Raw genomic sequence first — 25,272 nt, forward strand, 5'->3', positions numbered from 1 at the left:
ATCCAGAAATGTACAGTACACAGTAATTGGGTCCTCACCGACAGAATGTTGTGTTAAATGGATGGTGGAAGATGCTTGATTAAGTACAGGACTGCCAGTTGAGGGTAATCCATAACTCTTTAATTACTTTACTGTATAAGTTTTGTTTTACTGTTAACAGAAAAATGGCGGATCGGAAGAGACTACTGGCAGCGCGGGAGAGTCAGACTCCTGTTATTGAGGTGTTCCGACTTCCGACAGCGCCAAGAAGCCGAGTAGTGGCAGTTTGGAGAACTACCCCCACTGACTAACTTGGCCGCCGCGGGAGACTCGGACTCGGCAACATTTCCGGTTATTGAGGTGTTGTTTTTGGAGTATGAATTTTGCCGGTTAAGAGAGAATTCCGGATATTTAGGTGCCGTTTAAACAAGAGTTTCCTGTAATACACTTGTAAATGGCCAAGAGGAATAAAGCTGGATATTTTAATATAAATCAGTGAACCTGCTGGTATTTGTTACAATACTTTGAACATAGTACAGCACAATGAATTATTAGAGCAGATTACTCCGCTTGTTAGCTAATTCAGGACAACACTTGAAAGACAAGTTGTCAGGGGGAAAAATTTTAATGTTTTTATTCATTCATAGGATGTGGACATCACTGGCAAGGTCAGCATTTATTGCCCAACCCTAACTGCCTTTGAGAAGGTGGTGGTGAGCCGCCTTCTTGAACTGCTGCAGTTCGTATGGTGAAGATACTCCCACAGTGCTGTTAGGGAGAGAGTTCCAGGATTTTGACCCAGCGACAATGAAGGAACAGCGATATACTTCCAAGTCAGGATGGTGTGTGACTCAGAGGGGAACTTGGAGGTGATGGTGTTCCCATGTGCCTGCTGCCCTTGGTGGTAGGTTTGGGAGGTACTGTCGAAGAAGCCTTGGTGAGTTGCTGCAGTGCATCTTGTAGATGGTACATACTGCAGCCACGGTACACCGGTGGTGGAGTTAGTGAATGTTTAAGGTGGTGGATGGGGTGCCAATCAAGCGGGCTGCTTTGTCCTGGATGGTGTTCAGCTTCTTGAGTGTTGTTGGAGCTGCACTCATCCAGGTAGGTGGAAAGCATTCCATCACTCTCCTGACGTGTGCCTTGTAAATGGTGAAAAGGCTTTGGGAGTCAGGTGATTCACTCGCTGCAAAATGCCCAGCCTCTGACCTGTTCTTGTAGCCACAGTATGTCTGTGGCTGGTCCAGTTAAGTTTCTGGTCAATGGTGTCCCCCCCCAGGATGTTGATGGTGGGGGATTTGACGATGGTAATTCCAAAGGGAGGTGGTTCGACATTGGCTTTTTGGAGATGGTCATTAAGTGCCAGGCAAAGTGAGACGTTCTGTAGGATGTATCTGAGTTTGTAATAGACACAATCCTGGAACTCCCTACCTAACAGCACTGTGGGAGTACCTTCACCACACGGACTGCAGCAGTTCAAGAAGGCGGCTCACCACCGCCTTCTCAAGGGTAACTAGGGATAGGCAATAAATGCTGGCCTTGCCAGTGACACCCAGATCTCATAAGCGAATAAAAAAAAGAAGTTCAAGCCTGAATGTTGTCCAGGCCTTGCTGCATGCAGGCACGGACTGCTTCATTGTGAGGAGTTGCAAATGGAACGGAACACAGTGCAATTTTCATCAAACATTCCCATTTCTGACCTTATGATGGAGGGAAGGTTATTGATGAAGCAGCTGAAGATGGTTGGGCTTAGGACAATGCCCTGAGGAACTGCTGCGGCGATGGCGATGTCCTGGTGCTGAGAGGATTGGCCTCCAACAACCACAACCGCTTTCCTTTGTGCTAAGTATGACTCCAGCCAGTGGACAGTTTTCCCCCGACTTCAATTTTACTAGGGTTCCTTGATGCCACACTCAGTTAAGTGCTGCCTTGATGTCAAGGGCAGCCACTCTCGCCTCACCTCTGGAATTCAGCTCCATGTTTCGCTGTAATGAGGTCTGGAGCCGAGTGGTCCTGGCGGAACCCAAACTGAGCATCGATGAGCAGGTTATTGGTGAGTAAGTGCTGCTAGATAGCACTGTCGATGACACCTTCCATCACTTTGCTGATGATTGAGAGTAGACGGATGGGGTGGTAACTGGCTGGATTAGAATTGTCCTACTTTTTGTGGACAGGACATACCTGGACAAGTTTCCACTTTGTCGAATAGATGCCAATGTTGTAGCTGTTCTGGAACAGCTTGGCTAGAGGCACAGCTAGTTCTGGAGCACAAGTCTTCAACACTACAACCGGAATGTTGTCGGGGCCCATAGGCTTCACTGTATCCAGTGCACTCAGCCATTTCTTGATATCACCCGGAGTGAATCGAATTGGCTAGATACTGGCTTCTGTGATGGTGGGGACCTCAGGAGGAGGCAGAGATGGATCGTCCACTTATCATTTCTGGCTGAAGATGGTTGCAAATGCTTCAGCCTTGTCTTTTGCGCTCAAGTGTTGGGCTCCGCCATTATTAAGGATGGGGATATTCATGGAGCCTCCTCCTCCCGTTAGTTGTTCAATTGTCCACCACCATTCACAACTAGATGTGGCAGAACTGCAGAGCTTTGATCTGATCCATTGGCTGTGGGATAGCTTAGCTCTGTCTACCGCATGCTGCTTCCACTGTTTAGCATCCACATAGTCCTGTGTTGTAGCTTCACCAGGCTGGCAATTCATTTTTAGGTACGCCTGGACCTGCTCCTGGCATGCTCTTCCACACTCCTCATTGAACCAGGGTTTGTCCCCTGGCTTGATGGTAATGGTAGGGTGAGAAATATGCCAGGCCATGAGGTTACAGATTGTGGTGGAATACAATTCTGATGCTGCTGATGGCCCACAGCGCCTCATGGATGCCCAGTTTTGAGCTGTTAGATCTGTTCTGAATCTATCTCATTTAGCATGGTGTAGTGCCACACAACACGATGGAGGATGTGCTCAGTGTGAAGACGGGACTTCGTCTCTACAAGGACTTTGTGGTGGTCACTCCTACCAGTACCATCATGGACAGCTACATCTGCGACAGGTATATTGGTGAGGATGAGGTCAAGTAGGTTTTTCCCTCGTGTTGGATCTCTCACCACCTGCCGCAGGTCCAGTCTGGCAGCTATGTCCTTCATGACATGGCCAGCTCGGTCAGTAGTGGTGCTACCGAGCCACCGTGATGGACACTGAAGTCCCCAACCCAGATTACATTCTGTGCCCTTGTTACCCTCACTGCTTTTTCCAAGTGGTGTTCAATATGGAGGAGTACTAATTCAGCAGCTGAGGGATAGCGTTAGGTGGTAATCAGCAGGAGGTTTCCTTGCCCATGTTTGACCTGATACCACGAGACTTCATGGGGTCCAGAGTCAATGTTGAGGACTCCCACGGCCACTCCCTCCCGACTGTACACCACTGTGCTGCCACCTCTGGTGGGTCTGTCATGCCAGTGGGACAGGACATATCCAGGGATGGTGATGGAGGAGTCTAGGACATTGGCTGAAAGGAGAGAGTACAACTACGTCAGTCTGTGGGACAGCTCTCCCACCAATGTTAGTGAGGGGACTTTGCAGGGTCGACTGGGCTGGGTGTGCCTCGATCGATACTGGGTGGTGCAGCTGGTTTTACTTTTATTATAGTTTTTCAGAGAGGTTTTGGTACAACTGAATGGCTTGCTAGGCCATTTAGAGGGCAGTTAAGACTTGACCACATTGTTGTCTGGAGTCACAAATAGCCCAGACTGGGTAAGGACAGCAGAATTCCTTCCCTAAAAGGCATTAGTGAACCAAGTGGGTTGTTACGACAATCTGGTAGTTTCATGGTCACCATTACTGATACTAGCTTTTTATTCCAGATTTATTTAAAAATCTGAATTTAAATTCCCCAGCTGCTGTGTTGGGATTTGAACTCATGTCTCTGGATCATATTTCCAGGCCTCTGGATTAATAGTCCAGTAACATAACCACTATGAATCATAGAAAATTACAGCACAGAAGGAGGTCATACGGCCCGTCGTATCTGTGCCGGCCGAAAGAGCTATCCAGCCTAATCCCACTTTCCAGCTCCTGGTCCATAGCCCTGTAGGCTACAGCAATTCAAGTGCACATCCAAGTACTTTTTAAATGAGATGAGGGTTTCTGCCTCTACCCACTTTTAGACAATGAGTTCCAGACCACCACCACCCTCTGGGTGAAAAAAGTTCTTTTCAACTCTCCTCTAATCCTTCTACCAATTACTTTAAATCTATGCCCCCGGTTATTGACCTCTCTGCTAAGGGAAATAGGTCCTTCCTACCCACTCTATCTAGGCCCCTCATAATTTTATACACCTCAATTAAGTCTCCCTCAGCCTCCTCTGTTACAAAGAAAACAACCCCAACCTATCCAATCTTTATTCGTAGCTAATATTCTCCAGTCCTGGCAACATCCTCGTAAATCTCCTCTGTACCCTCTCTAGTGCAATCACATCTTTCCTGTAATGTGGTGACCAGAACTGTACACAGTATTCTAGCTGTGGCCTAACTTGTGTTTTATACAGGTCAAGCATAACCTCCCCACTTTTATATTCTATGCCTCAGCTAATAAAGGAAAGCATCCCGCATGCCTTCTTAACCACCTTATCTACCTGTCCTGCTACCTTCAGGGATCTATGGACATGCAACCATAACCCCTCAATATATATTAAATGTATCCAACTTCCTTTTCTGGCTGACATTGTTAACGGTTCTCTCTCCTCAGGTACTCTCCCCCTTTCCCTCAAATCTGCCGTCATCACCCCTCTCCTCAAAAAACCAACCCTTGACCCCTCCGTCCTTGCAAATTACCACCCCATCTCAAACCTTCCTTTCCTCTCCAGAGTCGTTGAACGTGTTGTTGCCTCCCAAATTCGTGCCCATCTTTCCTGCAACTCCATGCTTGAATCCCTCCAATCAGGTTTCCGCCCCTGCCATAGTACTGAAACGGATCTCATCAAAGTCACAAATGACTCCTTTGTGACTGAGATAAAGGTAAACTATTCCTCCTCGTCCTTCTCGACATGTCTGCAGCCTTTGACACGGTTGACCACTCCATCCTTCTCCAACGCCTCTCCACCGTCGTCCAGCTGGGTGGGACTGCACTCGCCTGGCTCCATTCATATCTAATCATAGCCAGAGAATCACCTGCAACAGCTTCTCTTCCCGCTCCCACATAGTTATCTCTGGTGTCCCACAAGGATCTATCCTAGGCCCCCTCCTATTTCTCATCTACATGTTGCCCCTTGGTGACATCATCCGAAAACACAGCGTCAGTTTCCACATGTACGCTGACGACACCCAGCTCTACCTCACTACTTCTCTTGACCCATCCATGGTGTCTAAATTGTCAGACTGCTTGTCCAACATACAATTCTGGATGAGCAGAAATTTTCTCCAATTAAATATTGGGAAGGCCAAAGCCATTGTTTTCGGTCCCTGCCACAAACTCCGTTTCCTAGCCACTGATTCCATCCCTCTCCCTAACATCTGTCTGAGGCTGAACCACACTGTTCGCAACCTTGGTGTCATATTTGACCCTGAAATGAGCTTCCGACCACATATCCATAGCATAACAAAGACCGCCTATTTCCACCTCTGTAACATTGCCTGTCTCCGCCCTTGCCTCGGCTCATCCGCTGCTGAAACCCTCATCCATGCCTTTGTTACCTCTAGACTTGACTATTCCAACGCACTCCTGGCTGGCTTCCCACATTCTACCCTACGTAAACTTGCGGTCATCCAAAACATGGCTGTCCGTGTCTTAACCTGCACCAAGTCCCATTCACCCATCACCCCTGTGCTTGCTGACCTACATTGGCTCCCGGTTAAGCAAAGCCTCGATTTCAAAATTATCATCCTAGTTTTCAAATCCCTCCATGGCCTTTCCTCCTCTATCTCTGTAATCTTCTTCAGCCCCCGCCCCCCCACCGAGATATCTGCGATTCTCTAATTCTGCCCTCGAGGATCCCTGATTATAATTGTTCAACCACTGGTGGCCGTGCCTTCTGTTGCCTGCACCCTAAGCTTGGAATTCTCTGCCTAAACCTCTCCGCCTCGCTACCACTCTTTCCTCCTTTAAGACGCTCCTTAAAACCTACCTCTTTGACCAAGCTTTTGGTCACCTGCCCTAATTTCTCCTTATATGGCTTGGTGTCAAATTTTTTTGTCTTATAATACTCCTGTGAAGCGCCTTGGGGCATTTTACTAATTAAAGGCGCTATATAAATATAATATAATACAAGTTGTTGTTGTTATTCCAAAAATCAAATGAAGTGACAATTTTTGCAGCTTCAAGTACAAAACACAAGAACCAAATTATGAATAGGGATTAATACCTACTCTGAATGAGACGAGGGCTGATTGGAACTGATAGCATCAATCATCAAGACCCATTTTCGCACTTGTCTCTGGACTGAACTTAAACTCCTCTTCAGTGGTATTAAAGATAACTGCCTATTCAAACATGTTGCACCACTATTATTTATTAAGAGAGCAAGTCTGTCATTTATCAGTGTCTGCTCTTACATTATCGTACTGTAGGCTACCACATATAGATTACAGAATTTAAGGCACAAACATACCAAATAGCTGGCCTCATCTAAAACTAAATTAAAATTTACATTGGGCTAAAACGAACAGATGGAAAATCATGAAGGGTCTGGGGAAATAAAACTGAATGTGCTCCCAGCAAGCAGAGCTATGCGCCAGGAATGCGAGAAATGAAAATTCACCACATGTAATAACTGGAAAAATGAATAGAACTAATTTGCAGTTGAAAGAAAAAGAAAAGACTTGCATTTATATAGCGCCTTTCATGACTTCAGAATGTCTCAAAGCACTTTACAGCCAATGAAGTAATTTTTGAAGTGTAGTCACTGTTGTAGTGTAGAAAACGTGGCAGTCATTTTGCGTACAGCAAACTCCCACAAATAGCAATGTGATACTGACCAGATAATCTGTTTTTAGTAATGTTGATTGAGCTATAAATATTGGCCAGGACACTGGGAATAACTCTTCTGCTCTTCTTCGAAATAGTGCCATGGGATCTTTTACATCCACTTGAGAGAGCAGACAGGGCCTCGGTTTAACATCTTATCCAAAAGACGGCACCTCTGATAGTGCAGCACTCCCTCAGTACTGCACTGGAGTCAGCCTAGATTTTTGTCACTGGAGTGGGACTTAAACCCACAATTTCTAACAGAGGTGAGAATGCTAACCACTGAGCCACAGGTGACACTAATCATGAAATTGGCTAGTTTACAATGAGGTTTTACTGGTTAGATTATTAAATGTCATGTAAGAAAAGGATTAACAAAGTTTAGTATCTATATATATAAAGCGGCTCTTCTGTCTGTCTGTCCCGATGTCTGTCTGTCCGTTCTCTATACGTTTGAAAGTTACAGAGCGTACCGACACGTGCGTCACCTCAAAAGAATGCTTGCGATTCCGGACCGGTCATAGGCGTATTTACGTTTCGGCCGGACAAAAATCCCGCCCGCGGTATCCGAAAAACGTTCAGCGTTCCGCTCATTAGCATCTCATTAGCGACCGTGTGACGTCGAGGTCGACCAATCGGACGGCGGGTTCCTGGCGCGTGCCGTCCTACAGTTGAGTGTCGAGTGACTCGACGATTGACCAATCCTACGCTTCGGTGACCTGACCGGTCGACCAATCGGTGCGTGTGTGGGCGGGCCTTATCCTTCTGAACCGAGGTGAGTGGCCGCCATCTTGATTTTTCACGATTTTTTCCCCCACACTTTCTGTGTGTTAGGGAACTAAGGTAAATATTTTAATGATGTGTTAGGGAATTAAATAACAATTTATTTGTGTTTTAAATTGTGTTTAGCAAATGCGCACGCGGTGGGCGGGGCAGTTGGCTCCTCGTTTGAGACCAGGCCTGCGTCCAACCCGAGGGGCCACTTAGTTAACCGGCAGCCGAGCCCTGCCTCCTATTCACATCTACCGTCCTTCTTGCATGGGCCTACCGAGCGACTCCTACTCCCTCCTCCTCTTTTGCTGCTCTCTATTTATTTAATCGGCGAAAGATGAGTTTAAAAAAAAAAAGAGGCCGCCAGTTGCGCGGCTGCCTTGACGACGGCACGCATTCGCACGGCCCCCGTTACCCCGGCAACGGGGCACGCCGGCGGTCTTGAAACCACGCATGCGCACGGCCCGCCACCCCGTGACATGAGTTTAAAAAAAATGAAGAGGCCGCCAGTTGCGCAGCCGCCTTGACGCCGGCACGCATGCGCACGGCCCCCGTGACGCCAGCACACAGCCTCGGGAGATCGCGGGGGGGGGCGAGCCTCAGGAAATCGCGGGGGGGGAGAGCCTCGGGAAATCGCCGGGGGGGGAGAGCCTCGGGAAATTGCGGGGGGGGGGGGGAGAGAGCCTCGGGAAATCGCGGGGGGGGGGGGAGAGCCTCGAGAAATCGCGGGGGGGGAGAGCCTCGGGAAATCGCGGGGGGGGGAGAGCCTCGGGAAATCGCGGGGGGGAGAACCTCGGGAAATCGCTGGGGGGGGGGGAGAGCCTCGGGAAATCGCGGGGGGGGGGGAGAGCCTCGGGAAATCGCGGGGGGGGGGGAGAGCCTCGGGAAATCGCGGGGGGGGGGGAGAGCTTCTCTGTTCCCCCCCCAGTCTCTCTCTTCCCCCCCCGTCTCTCTCTGTTCCCCCCTCCCCCCAGTCTCTCTCTGTTCCCCCCAGTCTCTCTCTGTTCCCCCCCCAGTCTCTCTCTGTTCCCCCCCAGTCTCTCTCTGTTCCCCCCCCAGTCTCTCTCTGTTCCCCCCCCAGTCTCTCTCTGTTCCCCCCCCCAGTCTCTCTCTGCCGCCCCCCCACCCCCCCAGTCGCTCTCTCTCTCTCTTCCAACAACAACATGCCCTCGAAAAAGCCTCGGCAACGCCGGGCTCACCCCAGCTAGTCTATATATATAAAGGAGTCGATCTGTCTATCTGTCCTTCTGTCTGTCCTCGGGTGTGCGTCTGTCCGGCTATGCGCTCGAAAGTTATACGGCGTACCTACGCGCGCGTTACCCCCGAAGAAAGCTTACGCTTCCGGGACGCTGGTAAGCGTATTTACTTTTCGCTCGGACGAAAATTATTCGCGCCTTATGCAAAAAACCTTCAAAATTAAACTCATTATCTGCTACTTAGCATTAATTGACTGACGTCAAGGTTCCACCAATCCTGTGCCGTCACGATTGACCAATCCTACAGTACGGTCCCCTGATGGTTGGCCAATCGGTGTGTGTGTGTGTGGGCGGGACTAATCGCTTTCATCTCGGGGATCTGGCAGCCATTGTTTCAGTGCCATGCCTTCAGCTTCCAGCTCAAACTACTTTGAAAGTTAGTATCTCTTTTAAAAATAACATAAGATTTACCAAAAACGTTTTATAAGTACTTTCACTTTCATCTTTCAAGGTATTAAGTGTGTGTGTGGGCGGGACTAATCGTTTTCATCTCAGGGATCACAGGCAGGGCCCCAAAGCCTGGCACTCGATTTAAACCGCCCGCCCCAAAACAGCCCTGGCAAAGCCGGGCTCCCCCCAGCTAGTAGTTACAATAAACTAGGTAAAAGAGATATTGGCCCAGAATTTGCAGTCAGTGACGAAGTGAAGGCGTTCACCGCTGGCCCTGAAGTAAGCTTCACACAAGGATCTCGCCATCTCTGTGTCGAGAAGTTAGGGTTTTCCGATGTTCAATTCAAATCAATGGTGTTTAGTGGGGATCCCCTTGTGCGAGCTGCTGTGATGTCAACAAGCTGTCTAAGCAGCCAATCAAAATGCAGAATTCTCAGACAGCAAACCAGGAAGTGGGTAAGCTCTTAAAATTCTAACTTTTAAAAAAATGTTGGAGAATAAAATAAAGATTGGGGCTCTCATATGGGGAAAAAGAAAACCTGAAATAAGATGAACAAACTAAGTTTCTTAAAAATTCTATTTTTTAATTAAAATTGATAAATTTAACACTGCACAAAATTAAAATTAGTTTTTCAGTCTAAAACCTTTGTTTAGCAGTCAATATACACTGTTAAAACCCCAGTTACACCTAATCCTTTTGAGTCTAACTTTTAGTGATTTGAGTGATTACACTGATTGTCGGCTCTGTTTGGGGGGCACAGCGCAGCCTGTGTCGGAGCTGTGAATGACAGACCGCAACTTCAGGATTTCCAAATTGCGGTCAGTTTAAAAAGTGGCCAGTTTGCTGTCATCCAAACCGCAAATTCCAGACAGATATATAATTTACAAGAAAGCAAATAGCATGTAAACTACAGCAATTGCTGATAATAGATTTTTAATTATGGGCATGGTTCTTAACCACTCCCAGGATGGTTAGTCACATAAATCTGCCTGCCAGTCATTAACAGTTGTGATCATGTGACCACCCTCCAGCTACAGTTGAAAGAAAATGCTGGCAAGTGTCATTTTGGTCCAGCCAAGAGTGACAAGAGGCCTTGCAGGGGGAAATAAAACTGGCAAAGTGCTTGGGTGGGCAGTCAGAGAGGTTGGATGAAAGAGAAGGTAAACACATTTAGAATAGCAACACAGTCAACAATATGTTACTTGGGAGCCAGCCAAAATGCACATTATAGCGAGATACACAGCATCTCAGGAGAAACAGTGTGGGCCCATTAAAGGGGCTGGAAAGAAATGCTCTAATAATGATGTTTGAAAACACTTTAAGTCCAATACTGAAACTGAGGAGTCATTTCTGCAATAAACTGATGGCATTTCTCAGTCTCTTGTGAATTTAAACACTAGGCTGCCTTTTGCTTTTCAGTTTGGTTTACGGTCTGTAAAAACCATTATCAGTATGCGCATGCGATATTGAATGCTATTCTCCAGCCAAAATAACCCCAGAAGCACTAATTATGCGTTCTTCAAAGTGAGCACTAATTATGCGTTCTTCAAAGTGAGAGCCGTTTGTGGTAGGGAATAGGTAACCAGTGTTAGCACCAAGCACGCCCAGGTTAGGTATGAAGTGTCCTGACCTCAGAAGAGCACTCCACACTGCTCCAGTGTGACATTTTCTATTTCCCATACTAGCTATCCTTTGACATCTTTGAATAAGATTACCAATTTAGTGCCAAATTAGGGGCAGTTCTTTGCTGTGAAGGAATGAGATGGAGTCTGCCCAAAATCCATTTCACATTTCATTTCTCTTACACCAGCAGCCAAAGGCAACGTTCATCCCATCAGTCTGGATTTGATTCAAACCCAGTACCAGAAGTGACAGGTCAATGTCCAATCCATTCACAATCTATTCCCAATGATAAACACTTTTAATAATCACACTATTGCTAATTAGCTACAGATGCTATTACAGTATGTTTTAAATCAGAGATTATCCCTATATCACCAAAATAAAACAAATCAGACTGCTCAGAAAACATTTACATAATCTATTTATATAAGGCTCTCATAGCCCAACTTTACAGGAAATGCCATAACCACTAGTCTCCCACATATGTTAAACGTAATTCTCATAACTTTCCAGCTGCACTAGATCACAGGAGGTGTTTTGTTAAGTTTTGGCAGTGCAATTAGGTTTTATACAGTAAGAAAAGTAAAATGTATATGTTGCGCATGATGATACAGTAAGGCCATTCTTTTTTGCACCTGGTTACTTGAAAAATTGGGATTTTAAAAATATAGATAACAGATACTATGATAGAAATGTTTAATATTATGAAAGGATGGGACAGGGTAGAAAGAAGCTGACTGGTTCCAGCAGTTGAGGGGTCTAGAATGAGGGCGATAGATACAAGATTAAATGCAAGAGATTTAGAACAGAGAGCAGGAGAAACGTCTTCACACACGAGTTGTGAGGCTGTGGAATTCACTTCCAGGGTTAGTGATTGAAGCACAAACTATGTCAACGTTGAAGGTTAGATTGGATAGGTGGATGGAGGAAAAGAAGATGAAGAGATTAGAGAACAGGGTGAGTAAATGTGATTAGGACTATTTGCTCATGTGGAGGGTAAATGTCAATATGGACTGGTTGGGCTGAATGGCCTGTTTGTGTTGTAACTTTTATGTACAAAGATCCCAGCCTGTAGCATCAGTAGAAAAGATCTAATATTTCAACGGTTTTAAAATATATATATACACACACACACATGCAGGAGGAATAATCGTGGGGGGGGGGGGGAAGGAGGAGGAAATCAGAAAGAGACAGGTCTGAAAGCAGGTTAAAGTATAGGTATTTAACTGTAAAAACATTAGCAAAATAACTGCACCACAAGACCTTGAGTAGTTGCACTCTGCTCCCGCAGGCTAACTTGCTTTGTTAAAACACTATGCAGTGTCTAACAATATAGGTGAGTCCAAGTTCTGTTCCTTGCAATACTGTTGCATTAATTTGGAGGCACAAGAATAGGATGAAAGAAAAAATATTTAGAAGTAATATTTATCCTTCATCTTATTCTTGTTAGCAAACATGAAAAATTAGCTTTTAGTGCCAAATGTGAGTTTAAAGAAAACCTCATAAGTAATATACTGAGGATCAATCACTTCTCATTTCTGATAACTGTAATGTAGGGATTCCTGTTTTCTCCTTCCCTCTACCCGAAGAATACTCATTTTACACTTGGACCAAATTTTTGTCTAGTGGTACTGTGGTAAATATCCCTTCAGACATCAGTCAGTGTGTATACAAAGTTTAATAGCATAAAGTTAGAGATCCTGCAGAACTAATTTCTGATACAATGTTGTATAGCTTGCTGTTGTGGTCTCCTTGGTAATAGACTTGAGAGTCTAACACACAGGCCTTGAATTTCCAGCATGGCCACATCCCGGAAGTTAGAACTGAAAACGCTATTTTCTAGATTGGTAAACGGCGGAATCCTGGCAATCTAATTAGAATACGCCCAAATGCAAAAAAAAGGCATACATTTGCATAATTGCCCAATGAGATTTGAATGTAATTGGAACAGAACCAATGGTGTTAGGTGAAGAGAAAATATTTTTCCCTACTGAGTGAGGCAGGGGAGTAGCACACAGTTCTCAGTCCTCAAGATTTTTAAGCAATTAATTTAAATAGCTCTGTACAGAGTCTCATTTGTCTCAAATCTTTCCCTTCTCACAGATGACTTACGCACAGAAAAAATGCAGAAAGATGAGGGCATTTATTTTCTTAGATGAGGAAGTCCAAGCCCTTCTTGAAGAAATTAAAGAAAGATGGAATCGGCTCAATCCCTCCCCAATATCCCAGTCCTCATGTGCAGTGAGGAAGAGGGCATAGTCAGAGGTACTGAGTACTACCATCCATTGTGCCCAGGATGGTGTAGCAGTGCAGAAAGAAGTTTAATGACCTGACCAGAGCAGGGAAGGTAGGCACTCATCATGCTCTCCCTTTCTTCCTTGCCCACTGTGGGCGCCACACTCAAGTCTGATCAGTGACTTTGCATAGAAACCCCCCGAAGATGCAAACAAGTAGCTCCTTTGTAGCACAAAAGACTTGTAGTGTATGTAACCGTTCCACCTTTAAGAGAACTATTTTAAGGGTTGCACTACTTTATCTTGGCTGCTGTATACTGTAATACCGGTGGTGACCACACCGGTATATAAGTGCTGTGTAATGATTTATTGGGCAGTTCCGCCCTGACCTTCAACTAGTAAAGACCTGTTAAAATTTACTCTTGTGGTCTGTGTAATAATTCTCATTATAACACACAGACTTAACAGTGGCGACGAGTACGATCTTACCCTGCGGCAGAGATACATCCAAGGCAGTTTAACGGGCGTCGAGAGGAGGCATCCGCCCTCATCATTCTGCTGAGAAAAGACTCGGGTCTGCAGAGCAAAGGAAGAATTCTGACATGAAGCCTTCCATCAGCAACAGGCAGTGATCATCCCTTCTATCACGGTGGTGGGTAAGGCGATCAGCGACGAGCAGCAAGTCGGCCACGTTGACTGTGAGTAGGGGAGAAAATAACAAAAAAAAACCGGAGGATATAAGGGCGGAGAACTCGACCACGGCCGGGGAAAAGAGCCGGACAGAAGTCGGGGCCAGAGGCGCTGAGACTGGGGCAGCGTAAGGCACGGAAGCCGTGGTGAATGCAAACGCAGCCGGTGCGAAAGACCGGGCTGCAAGCGGGCTGGGAGACGCAACAGCGTCGAGAGAGAGCTCGACCGCGACCGGTGAAAAAGGCCGGGCAGCTACCGAGGCCGCGAGGCGCAGCGACCGGGTCAGCGTAAGGCGCGGGAGAAATTTTTTAAAAAACGCGGAGAACTCAGCCGCAGCTGGAGGGAAAAGACCGGACTGCAAGAGGGGCTGGGAGGCACGATTTGAAAACCGCTGGGGGAGGGCGAACGCAGCAATACGGCAATCGCCATTACAGCCAGCGGGGGAGAAAGGCAAATGCGGGAAGCCGCCATTTTCGGAGGCGGGGGAAGAAGACAAGCGCGGGAAACCGCCATTTTGTAAAAGAAAAAAAATTAAAAAAAATAATTCTTTTGTTTCTCAAGAAGATCGCGAGGATGCCTACGCGTGGTAACATCAACGATTTCGATCCAGATGTTGAAGATTGGGCCACGTATGTAGAACGCATAGAGATATATTGTAAGGCAAATAAAATATCAGATGAAGATAAAGCACTAACCTTACTAAACTCAATGGGTGCGAAGACATACGGGCTATTGAAGCATCTTCTATCACCAGCTAAACCGGCGGATCAGACTTTCGCTAAAATTGTTGCTGTCCTGAAGAATCATTTGAACCCCACACCGCTGATGTTAGCGGAACGATTTAAATTTTATGCGAGAACGCAACTGAAAGAGGAAAGCAACGCGGAGTATTTAATTGAACTGCGTAAGCTAGCGAAATACTGCCAGTTTGGGGAAAGCCTGACAGAGGCACTGAGAGACAAATTCGTGTGTGGGTTGTCGAAAGAAGGAACACAAAAGCGGCTACTTGAAGAGAATGATCTTACACTTGATAAGGCTGTCACTATTGCAGCATCGCACGAAGCCGCAGCGAGAGGCACTGCGGAAATGCAGCTGAAGGCAGCGGTACTCAGCGTAGATCAAATGGCTTTGGGTACAACGAAATGTTATCATTGTGGAAAGACAACACACGATCAGAACCAATGCTGGTTTAAAAACCAGGAATGTAGAAAATGTGGCAAGCTTGGTCACATAGCTAAAGTATGCCGGTCAGGAAAGAAGACCAGCAACAAAAAGTCACCACAGGAAAAGTGCAGAAAGGTACATAAGGTGGCTGAGAAGAGTTCGGATGAACAGAATTCGGATTCAGACTCCAACAGCAAGGAACTGGGTAGTCTGAGAATTCACAACGTGAGTAAGGAAGCTGACCGACAAACTATCTGGGTCACACTGCAGATAGCAGGAGTCCAAGTGAAGATGGAATTGGACACCGGATCGGCGTTGACGGTCATGAATAAGCAAGATTACAAAAAGTTATTCAAACATATTCCCCTACGGGATACGGAGATAGTATTGCAGACATACACGGGGCAAAAAGTATACCCCATCGGAAAGATAAAAGTCAAGGTGATACACAAGGGCAAAGAACACCAAGGAATGGACTTATATGTACTACCTGAGGGAGGTCCACCACTTCTGGGACGGGAGTGGATCAGAAAAATAAATATGGACTGGCACTCCCTAAACGCAATAACGGTAGATTCCGGAAAAAAAGATGTCAAACCTGAACGATTGTCCAGAATATTGGATGAGGCTAAAGAGGTGTTCCAACAGGGACTGGGAACACTGAGAGGAATTAAGGCAAAAATCAAGATTGCAGAACATGCAAACCCAAAATTTTTCAAAGCCAGACCGGTACCGTATGCGATACGACCTGCTGTGGAAGCTGAGCTGGAAGGGCTGGAACGTTCAGGAGTACTGTCTAAGGTGGACTGGAGTGAGTGGGCCACGCCCATTGTTCCCGTCATGAAGCGTTCATCGAGTAACAAGCCAGGGGAACCGGGGAAGGTCCGCATCTGTGGAGACTTCAAGATCACAGTTAATCCGGTGCTTCACACGGTGCAATATCCGCTTCCGCGGATTGAGGATATCTTTGCTTCATTGTCTGGCGGGAAATGCTTCACCAAGATAGACCTGGCGCAAGCGTACTTACAGATGGAAGTTGAGGAAGAGTCGCGCCAGTATCTCACAATCAGCACGCACAGAGGCTTGTATCGATATAATAGACTGGTTTTTGGAGTGGCTTCGGCTCCGGCAATTTGGCAGAGGGCCATGGAGCAGGTATTACAGGGAATTCCAAGCACTTAATGTTACTTGGACGATATCCTGATTACAGGAGATGACGATGAGGAACACCTTGCAAATTTGAAACTGGTGCTCACCAGGTTGAAGGAATATGGCCTTCGAGTTAATCGCCAGAAATGTGAGTTCTTTCAGAAATGGATCTCGTACTGTGGTCATGTCATTGACCAGGAGGGGCTGCACAAGTCACCTGACAAGATCGAAGCTGTTGTGAAGGCTCCCGCTCCGGAAAATGTATCCCAGTTGAGATCGTTCCTAGGGTTGATTAACTATTACCATAAGTTTCTGCCAAATCTATCCACGGTGCTGCACCCGCTGAATGTTCTTTTGCAGAAAGAAGTACCATGGAAGTGGAGCGAGGACTGTAAGAAGGCCTTTCGCAAAAGCAAGACATTGATCACCTCAGAGGAAGTGTTGGCTCACTTCAACCCAACGCTACCTATTCGTTTAGCTTGTGATGCTTCTCCTTATGGTATTGGAGCAGTACTCTCACACAAGTTGCCAAATGGCTCGGAAAGGCCAGTCGCATTTGCATCCAGATCATTGACCTCCGCTGAGCACAACTATGCTCAGATAGATAGAGAGGCTCTCAGCCTGGTGTGGGGAGTAAAGAAGTTTAATCATTACCTGCAGGGCCAGAAGTTTACACTGCTGACAGACCACCAGCCGTTGGTATCCATATTCAACCCTAAAAAGGGCGTTTCCATTATGACAGCGCAAAGGCTACAGAGGTGGTCCCTTTTCCTAGGGGCACACCAATATGACATAGAATACAAAGGATCAAAACAGCATGGGAATGCTGACAGTTTATCACGCCTACCGTTGCCAACGGTAGAAGAGGCGCCTACAGTGGACCCAGTGGAGATGTTCCACTCAACCATAGTGGAATGTCTACCAGTAACAAATTCTACGATCGAAAAGGAAACAAGAAATGACCCGACTCTCTCACGAGTCTACGATTTAACGGTGAAGGGATGGCCAGCACATGGCGAACCACTGTTGCCAGCATTTTCGCAAAGAAGAGAACAGCTGTCAGTGTGCCGAGGAACTTTGATGTGTGGATCCAGAGTGGTGATTCCACCCAAACTCCAGCATAAAGTGCTAAAGGAGCTTCACGAGGGGCATCTGGATGGAGTGAAAATGAAGAACCTAGCCAGAGCGTTCGTGTGGTGGCCAGGTATCGATGGAGACATCGAAGAAATGACCAAGGGCTGTCTAGGATGCCAGAAGGTCCAAAACGCCCCACCACAAGCTCCTCTGCATCCATGGGAGTGGCCCTCATCTCCATGGCAAAGGGTACATATCGACTTTGCTGGTCCATTTATGGACTCAATGTTCTTAATCGCGGTGGATGCACACTCCAAGTGGCCGGAGGTAATAAAGATGTCCTCCACCACCACGGAAAAAACCATCACAGTATTAAGGACCATATTTGCCAGGAATGGGCTGCCGGAACAGATCTGTTCTGATAATGGACCGCAATTTGTGTCCGAAGAATTCAGGAAGTTCTTAAAAAACAATGGGGTTAAGCACTACACGTCCGCCCCATACCATCCCGCCACCAATGGATTAGCTGAAAGGTTTGTCCAGACCTTCAAGAAGGCCATAAAGGCCATGGGTAATGAAGACATAAATCTACAACATAAGGTAGATAACTTCTTGTTGGCGTACAGGAATGCAACACATGCGGTCACAAACCAAACTCCCGCCATGATGTTTTTCAATAGAAGACTAAAATGCCGGCTGGATTTGATCAAGCCAAACATCAGAAGGGACGTAGAGAACCGGCAATTTCAAGGCATGAATGAAAGGCCAGCTAGAACCTTCCAGATAGGTCAACAAGTTTTGGCCCGGGACTACCGTACCGAGAAATGGCAGCCTGGAACTATTTGCACACGACTAGGACCGCTGATGTATACCGTGGACATTGGTGAAAGCATAATAAGGCGCCATGCTGACCAGATCATAGCGTCATCCGAAAAGGGACAACCTACACCACAACTTTATACGCCTAATGATGAAGCAGAGATACCCATAGTATCTACCTCCGATCCGGTGATACTGGAACCAGATGAACCCGACACTGACATTCAAGCCGAACCGACCTTGCCAAAAGAACCTACTACACCACCGAAAACTACTACACCACCGAGGCGTTATCCGGACCGAGTCAGGAAGCCTCCAGAGAGACTGAATCTGTGAACTGTTTTTACATGAAGTTGTGTATATATGTTATGATGTTATGTTTAATGGGAATATATACTGTTAACCTAAAAAGGGAGGATTGTAGTGTATGTAACACAAAAGACTTGTAGTGTATGTAACCGTTCCACCTTTAAGAGAACTATTTTAAGGGTTGCACTACTTTATCTTAGCTGCTGTATACTGTAATGCCGGTGGTGACCACACCGGTATATAAGTGCTGTGTAATGATTTATTGGGCAGTTCCGCCCTGACCTTCAACTAGTAAAGACCTGTTAAAATTTACTCTTGTGGTCTGTGTAATAATTCTCGTTATAACACACAGACTTAACACACAAAAGACTAATTTTTCTCTAATTTTGTGTTTGCAGGGTAAAAATGTGTGTAACACCTGGCTCCGCCCTCTGACTTCCCCCACATCCGTCTCCACCCCCTCACCCTACCCATTAGAAGAAGGCGATGGATCTGCTGGACTGCCGCACCACTGTGGCCGCGGTAGATGCTGAGGTTCGGGGAGGGGGGGGGGTGCTGCATGTAGTGTATGTACCTTTAAGAGAGAACTACTTTTACAGCTCCTGTATACTGTAGTACCGGCAGTGACCACACCTGTATATAAGCCTTGAGCATGCCTCTGTACTGTTAGTCTTTAGACTACCCTCCTCCAGTAAACACCTGTTGATTGTTAATTTACAGCCTCCGTCTAGTTATTGGAAAACATCATACTTTAAGAATCACGGATTCAACAGTGGCGACGAGGTCGATTCGAATCTACCTGCAACTCTGCATTCCTTTCAAGGATTCGCTCCGGGAGGACGGTGGAAGAAAGTCGAGGCCAGAAGCACGGGCGTCGACCACGAGCAACTGCCCAGTCATCTGGCAGAGAGTGAACATCGCAGGGGAGGCTGTTGAGAGCTGGGCTTGGTTCTCAAGCCACGACGATCCAGCAACAGACTGGCAACAGGTACAGCGCAGACCCTTCCCGGACAGCGGCGGCTGGAGCCGACCGACGGCACAGAAAAGGCCGAGCAGCGTCGACGGGGTAAGAGAGAGGGTGAAGCGCACAGGGCGCAGCCGGGGGTTGAAAACCGAGCGGCGTCGACGGAAAACAAAAAGAGAGAGAGGGTAAAGCAGCAGCTGGGTTCAGGACCGATCGGTGGCAACGAGAGAGGCGCACAGGAGAATGCGCAGAGCACAGCCAGGGCTCAAGGGCTGAACAGCGTCCGCGGGGGAAAGAAAGGAAGCGCGGGAGACGCCATTGAGCCGCGGTGAAGAAGGGAGAGCACGGGAGACGCCATTGTAGAAGCCGCAGCGGAGAAGAAGGGCGAGCGCGGGAAGAAAGGAAAGCGCGGGAGATGCCATTTTGTGCCAGCGGAGAAGAAGGGAGAGCGTGGGAGACACCATTTTAGACAGTTTAATCACACCCAGGGATGCCGAAGAATGGCAGTATCACTACGTTCAACAATGAAGTCGAAGATTGGGCGACATATGTGGAACGCATTGAGGTGCACTGCAAGGCGAATGAAGTGCCAGATGCTAGGAAAGCACTGGTTTTGTTGATTTCCATGGGTGCAAAAACTTATGGCTTACTGCGAAACCTAATAACCCCAGAGAAGCCAGTGGATAAGAATTTCGAAAGCATAGTGGAAATCCTACAGGACCACTTAAGCCCCACACCGCTGCTGATAGCAGAAAGATTTAAGTTCCACAAACGGAACCAGCATAAAGACGAAAGTAATGCTGAGTACTTAACGGAACTGCGCAAGCTATCGAAACACTGCCAGTTTGGATTGGGACTAGCAGATACGTTAAGGGACAAGTTTGTGTGTGGGCTTCAAAGTGAAGGAACCCAGAAATGGCTTCTATCAGAAAAGGATCTTACGCTGGACAAGGCTTTCAGCATGGCAGTATCACACGAAGCAGCCGCACGGGGCGCTGCAGAGATACAACGGAGACCGCAAGAATATGGCACCAATGAAATGTCATATGGAGCAGGGAAGTGTTACCGCTACGGCAGAACAACACACGACCAGAAGGATTGTTGGTTCAAGGACCAAGTGTGCAGACAGTGTGGAAAAGCAGGACACATAGCAAGAGTCTGCAGGTCAGGGAAGAAAACCAGCAGCAAGAAATCTCCAAAGGAGAAGTACAAAAAGGTACATAAGGTGATGGACAGTAGTTCAGACGAACAGAAAAGTGATACAGACTCCGGAAGCAAGGAGCTGGGTTGTCTGAAACTACATAAGGTAATCAAAATGGAGGATCACCAGACTATCTGGGTCACGCTCAAGATAAACGGAGTCCAAGTGAAAATGGAATTGGATACAGGATCAGCCCTAACAGTCATAAACCAAAGGGACTACAAGTGGCTATTTTCACATATACCCTTGAAAGCTACAGAGATTGTCTTGAAGACGTACACGGGGCAAAAAAGTCTACCCCAAAGGAAAAATAAGGGTGAACGTGATATACAAAGGCCAGGAAATACCCAAAATGGACCTATATGTATTGCCAGATGGAGGACCACCACTACTAGGACGTGAATGGATCCGGAAGATACAATTAGATTGGCATTCCATACAGGCACTGAAGGTTGAGGCCAAAAAGGATGACGACGTCACACATGGACGACTGTCAAAAATGCTAACTGACGCACAAGAAGTGTTCCAGGAGGGACTTGGAACACTAAAAGGCATAACAGCAACAATTAAAATAGAGGAAAATGCAAGCCCAAAGTTTCTGAAGGCCAGACCGGTGCCTTATGCGATCCGACCAGCCGTCGAAGCAGAGCTGGAAGGGTTGGAACGTTCAGGAGTACTGTCCAAAGTAGACTGGAGCGAGTGGGCTACACCCATCATTCCTGTAATGAAGAGGTCATTGAGTAATACGCCTGGGGAACCAAAGAAGGTCTGTATCTGTGGGGATTTTAAGGTGACAGTGAACCCAGTCCTTCACACGGTACGATATCCGCTTCCACGGATTGAGGATATTTTCGCCTCGCTATCTGGAGGTAAACGCTTCACCAAAATTGATCTGGCCCAGGCGTACCTGCAAATGGAGGTAGAAAAAACCTTGAAACAATACCTCACGATCAACACTCATAAAGGTCTCTACCAATACAACCGGCTGGTGTTCGGGGTAGCATCGGCTCCGGCTATTTGGCAAAGGGCAATGGATCAAGTCCTGCAAGGGATTCCAGGGACCCAGTGTTATTTGGACGACATCCTGGTCACGGGCGAAAATGACAGTGATCACCTCGCCAACCTGGAGAAGGTGCTCACTAGATTAAAGGAATATGGGCTACGAGCTAATCGCCACAAGTGCGAGTTTTTCCAGAAGCAGATCTCGTATTGTGGCCACGTTATTGATAAAGAGGGGTTACATAAGTCCCCTGAAAAGATTGAGGCAGTAGTCAAGGCTCCAGCACCGGAAAATGTGTCACAACTGAGGTCGTTCCTAGGGCTGGTGAACTACTACCATAAGTTCTTACCAAATTTGTCTACAGTATTACACCCACTGAACACCCTACTGCAAACGGGGGTACCATGGAAGTGGAATGACGAATGTAAACGAGCTTTCCAGAAGTGCAAAGAATTGATCACATCAAAAGAGGTGTAGGCCCATTTCAACCCAGCACTACCAATTCGGTTGGCATGTGATACATCACCCTATGGTATTGGAGCGGTGCTGTCGCACAAATTCCCAGACGGGTTGGAGAGGCCAGTAGCCTTTGCGTCTCGGTCACTAACCTCAGCCGAGTGCAACTACGCCCAGATCGACAGGGAGGCCCTCAGCCTAGTATGGGGAGTAAAAAAATTCAACCACTATCTGCATGGGCAGAAGTTCACCTTGCTGACTGACCACCAACCACTTGTCTCCATCTTTAATCCAAAGAAGGGCGTTCCGGTGATGACTGCACAACGGCTACAAAGATGGTCCCTTTTTCTAGGGGCGAACCAATATGAAATAGAGTATAAGGGCACGAAACAGCATGGAAACACTGATGGGCTATCACGCCTGCCACTGCCTACTGTGGAGGAAGCACCAGCAGTGGAGCCTATCAAAATATTTTATTCGTCGATAATTGAACGATTGCCAGTAACTAACGCGGATATAGAGGAGGCCCGCAATGATCCGACACTGTCTCGGGTATATGATTTGACGGTGAAGGGATGGCCAACACATGGCGACTCACTGTTGCCAGCGTTCTCATCCAGAAGAGAACAGCTGTCAGTATGCCAGGGGACAGTGATGTGTGGATCCCGAGTGGTAATTCCACCCAAGTTAAGGGAGAGAGTGCTCAATGAGCTTCACGAAGGCCATCTGGGAGGGGTGAAAATGAAAAGCCTTGCTAGGGCTTATTTGTGGTGGCCGGGGATCGATCAACAAATCGAGGACCTTACAAAGAGCTGCTCAGGATGCCAGAAGGTCCAAAATGCACCACCACATGCCCCTCTACACCCATGGGAGTGGCCCTCCTCTCCATGGCAACGGGTGCATATTGATTTTGCTGGTCCATTCATGGACTCAATGTTCTTAATAGCAGTGGATGTGCACTCAAAATGGCCGGAGGTGATCAAAATGTCCTCAACCACTACAGAGAGAACGATTGCAGTCCTACGGACCATATTTGCCAGGAACGGCTTGCCAGAGCAGATTTGCTCTGATAACGGACCACAGTTTGTGTCAGAAGAGTTTCAGAAATTTATGAGAAGGAATGGGGTAAGGCATTACACATCCGCCCCGTATCATCCAGCCACAAATGGATTGGCTGAGAGGTTCGTACAAACCTTTAAAAAGGCGATAAGGGCCATGTGCAATGATGAAATTCCACTACAGCATAAGGTGGACAATTTCCTGTTAGCCTACAGAAATGCGACACATGCAGTTACCAATCAGACCCCGGCCATGATGTTCTTTAACCGAAGGTTGAGATCTCATCTGGATTTGCTCAGACCAAATGTGCGAAGAAATGTTGAGGATACGCAATTCCAGCACATCAATGAAAAGCCGACAAGGAGCTTCAATGTAGGACAACCAGTCTTGGCCCGCGACTTCCGAACAGAGAAATGGCAACCCAGAATGATATGCACATGGCAGGGGCCATTAATGTACACAGTGGATGTCGGGGAGAACATTGTGAGACGCCACGTCGACCAGATCCTAGCGTCACAGGAACAAGTCAACCCCATGTCTCGCGTACCTGGGGATGAACCCGACATACCGGTAGCATCTACCTCAGAAACAGTAGCAGCGGAACCTGATGAACTAACCGACGAAAGGGGGCCAGAATCGCCTCCGCACCAAGAACAAGAACCTCAGGAAAGGCGCTATCCAGAAAGGATCAGGAAGCCGCCCCAAAGACTGAATCTATAAATGGACTATTTCAGTTTAATGTGCATGTTAAAGTGTTAACTGTTATTTGAATGTTATGGGTACTGTTAATCTAAAAGGGGAGGAATTGTAGTGTATGTACCTTTAAGAGAGAACTACTTTTACAGCTCTTGTATACTGTAGTACCGGCAGTGACCACACCTGTATATAAGCCTTGAGCATGCCTCTGTACTGTTAGTCTTTAGACTACCCTCCTCAGTAAACACCTGTTGATTGTTAATTTACAGCCTCCGTCTAGTTATTGGAAAACATCATACTTTAAGAATCACGGATTCAACACTGCAGAGGAGGAAAGAGTTCAGATCCAGGTAAGTAAGTACCTGTCCATTTGTTAACTCTCAATGCTCAAGGACAGGGGCACAGGCTTCCCCCCCACTTCCCCCCCCCCCCCATTCTCCCCGTGGGGCATCACAGTGCTGGCAATTCTAACCCTCAGTTTTTGATTCTGACAGATCACCTTAGACGCTGGAAGGCAGCCTTGCGGGATCTAACAGCTGCCATTGTTCCACCTATGAGGGTGCCGAGTGCTGCTCCAGATCAAATCTACATTGGAAGGGTGGGTGTTGTGGTGAAGGTGCCTGCTGCCTCCACCTCTCCGGGCAGCACCACCAGCCTGGTCTCTGGCCTTCCAACAGCAAGCACCGTGCTACATTTCCACAGCAGGCTGCATGAGGCAGTTCTGGGTCATCCTTCTGGGATGCAGATAGAAGCAGCCCTGGTCTTGGAACAACCACATGTCCACGTCTCATCAGGAGGGTGGGGGGAGCAGCCTGGCTGGAACATTGTGACCCTCGCTGGTGCTATGCGTTATTGCTGCGAATCAAAAACTCATTGTTTCAAACAGTTAAATATTTATTTAAATTATTCAAAGGTTTCAAAATATATAATACCCAATGTTTGCATTACTGTAACTCAGGTTGGCAACGGTTCCAAACTATTGATATTGCTCATTGAAAGTTGTATGTTTGTTACTAGCTGTTCATAGAGTTTAACATTGCAATAAAACTGTTGGAAGTAAAATATGTTTCTCAGGGTTTACTTAATTTGTTGCAAGTTCCATGTAGTTTAACTTTTTTTGAAAAGAATTGTACATATTGCAATAATTTCACCTGGTTATGCAAAAATTCTTGTAATAATAAAGCTTTTAAGTTAAATAAATCAAAGTCTGTCTCTTCAGTTTGTGACCTCTATGGTAGCGCTCATTGGGTGAAAGCCTGCACCACACTCTGACCACCCGACCCTCTCAAAACCCTGCCTCCTGCGGACACACAGCATCATTTGACTCTGGCTACCACAGTACAGGATCTTCTTCAATTGGCTCCTCTCTGGGTATGTCAAGTTCCAAACCTTGTGTCATTCCATAGTTGTGGAGGACACAGTACACAATGTCTATCCTCATTACTCTCACTGGGGAATATTGGAAGACA

General features: G+C 46.9%; 1 protein-coding gene and 2 long non-coding RNA genes across 3 annotated transcripts in view; 2 read left to right on the forward strand and 1 right to left on the reverse strand.

Annotated features, from left to right (window-relative positions):
- The window catches only part of pag1 (phosphoprotein membrane anchor with glycosphingolipid microdomains 1), a 162,534-nt gene that overhangs the window by 22,724 nt on the left and 114,538 nt on the right, over positions 1–25,272 (reverse strand). The gene's annotated exons all lie outside the window — the stretch shown is intronic.
- On the forward strand, positions 8,825–19,279 carry LOC147115021 (uncharacterized). Its single transcript, XR_015079033.1, has 3 exons — positions 8,825–9,820; positions 18,826–18,961; positions 19,148–19,279. It is a non-coding gene; the product is annotated as an uncharacterized LOC147115021 (long non-coding RNA).
- LOC147115022 (uncharacterized) lies at positions 22,354–25,008 on the forward strand. The gene is made up of 2 exons (XR_015079032.1): positions 22,354–24,153; positions 24,298–25,008. It is a non-coding gene; the product is annotated as an uncharacterized LOC147115022 (long non-coding RNA).

Source organism: Somniosus microcephalus, chromosome 7 (genome assembly GCF_052327205.1).
Source record: "Somniosus microcephalus isolate GS21.2 chromosome 7, FLI_Smic_1.0, whole genome shotgun sequence".
NCBI lineage: Eukaryota > Metazoa > Chordata > Chondrichthyes > Squaliformes > Somniosidae > Somniosus > Somniosus microcephalus.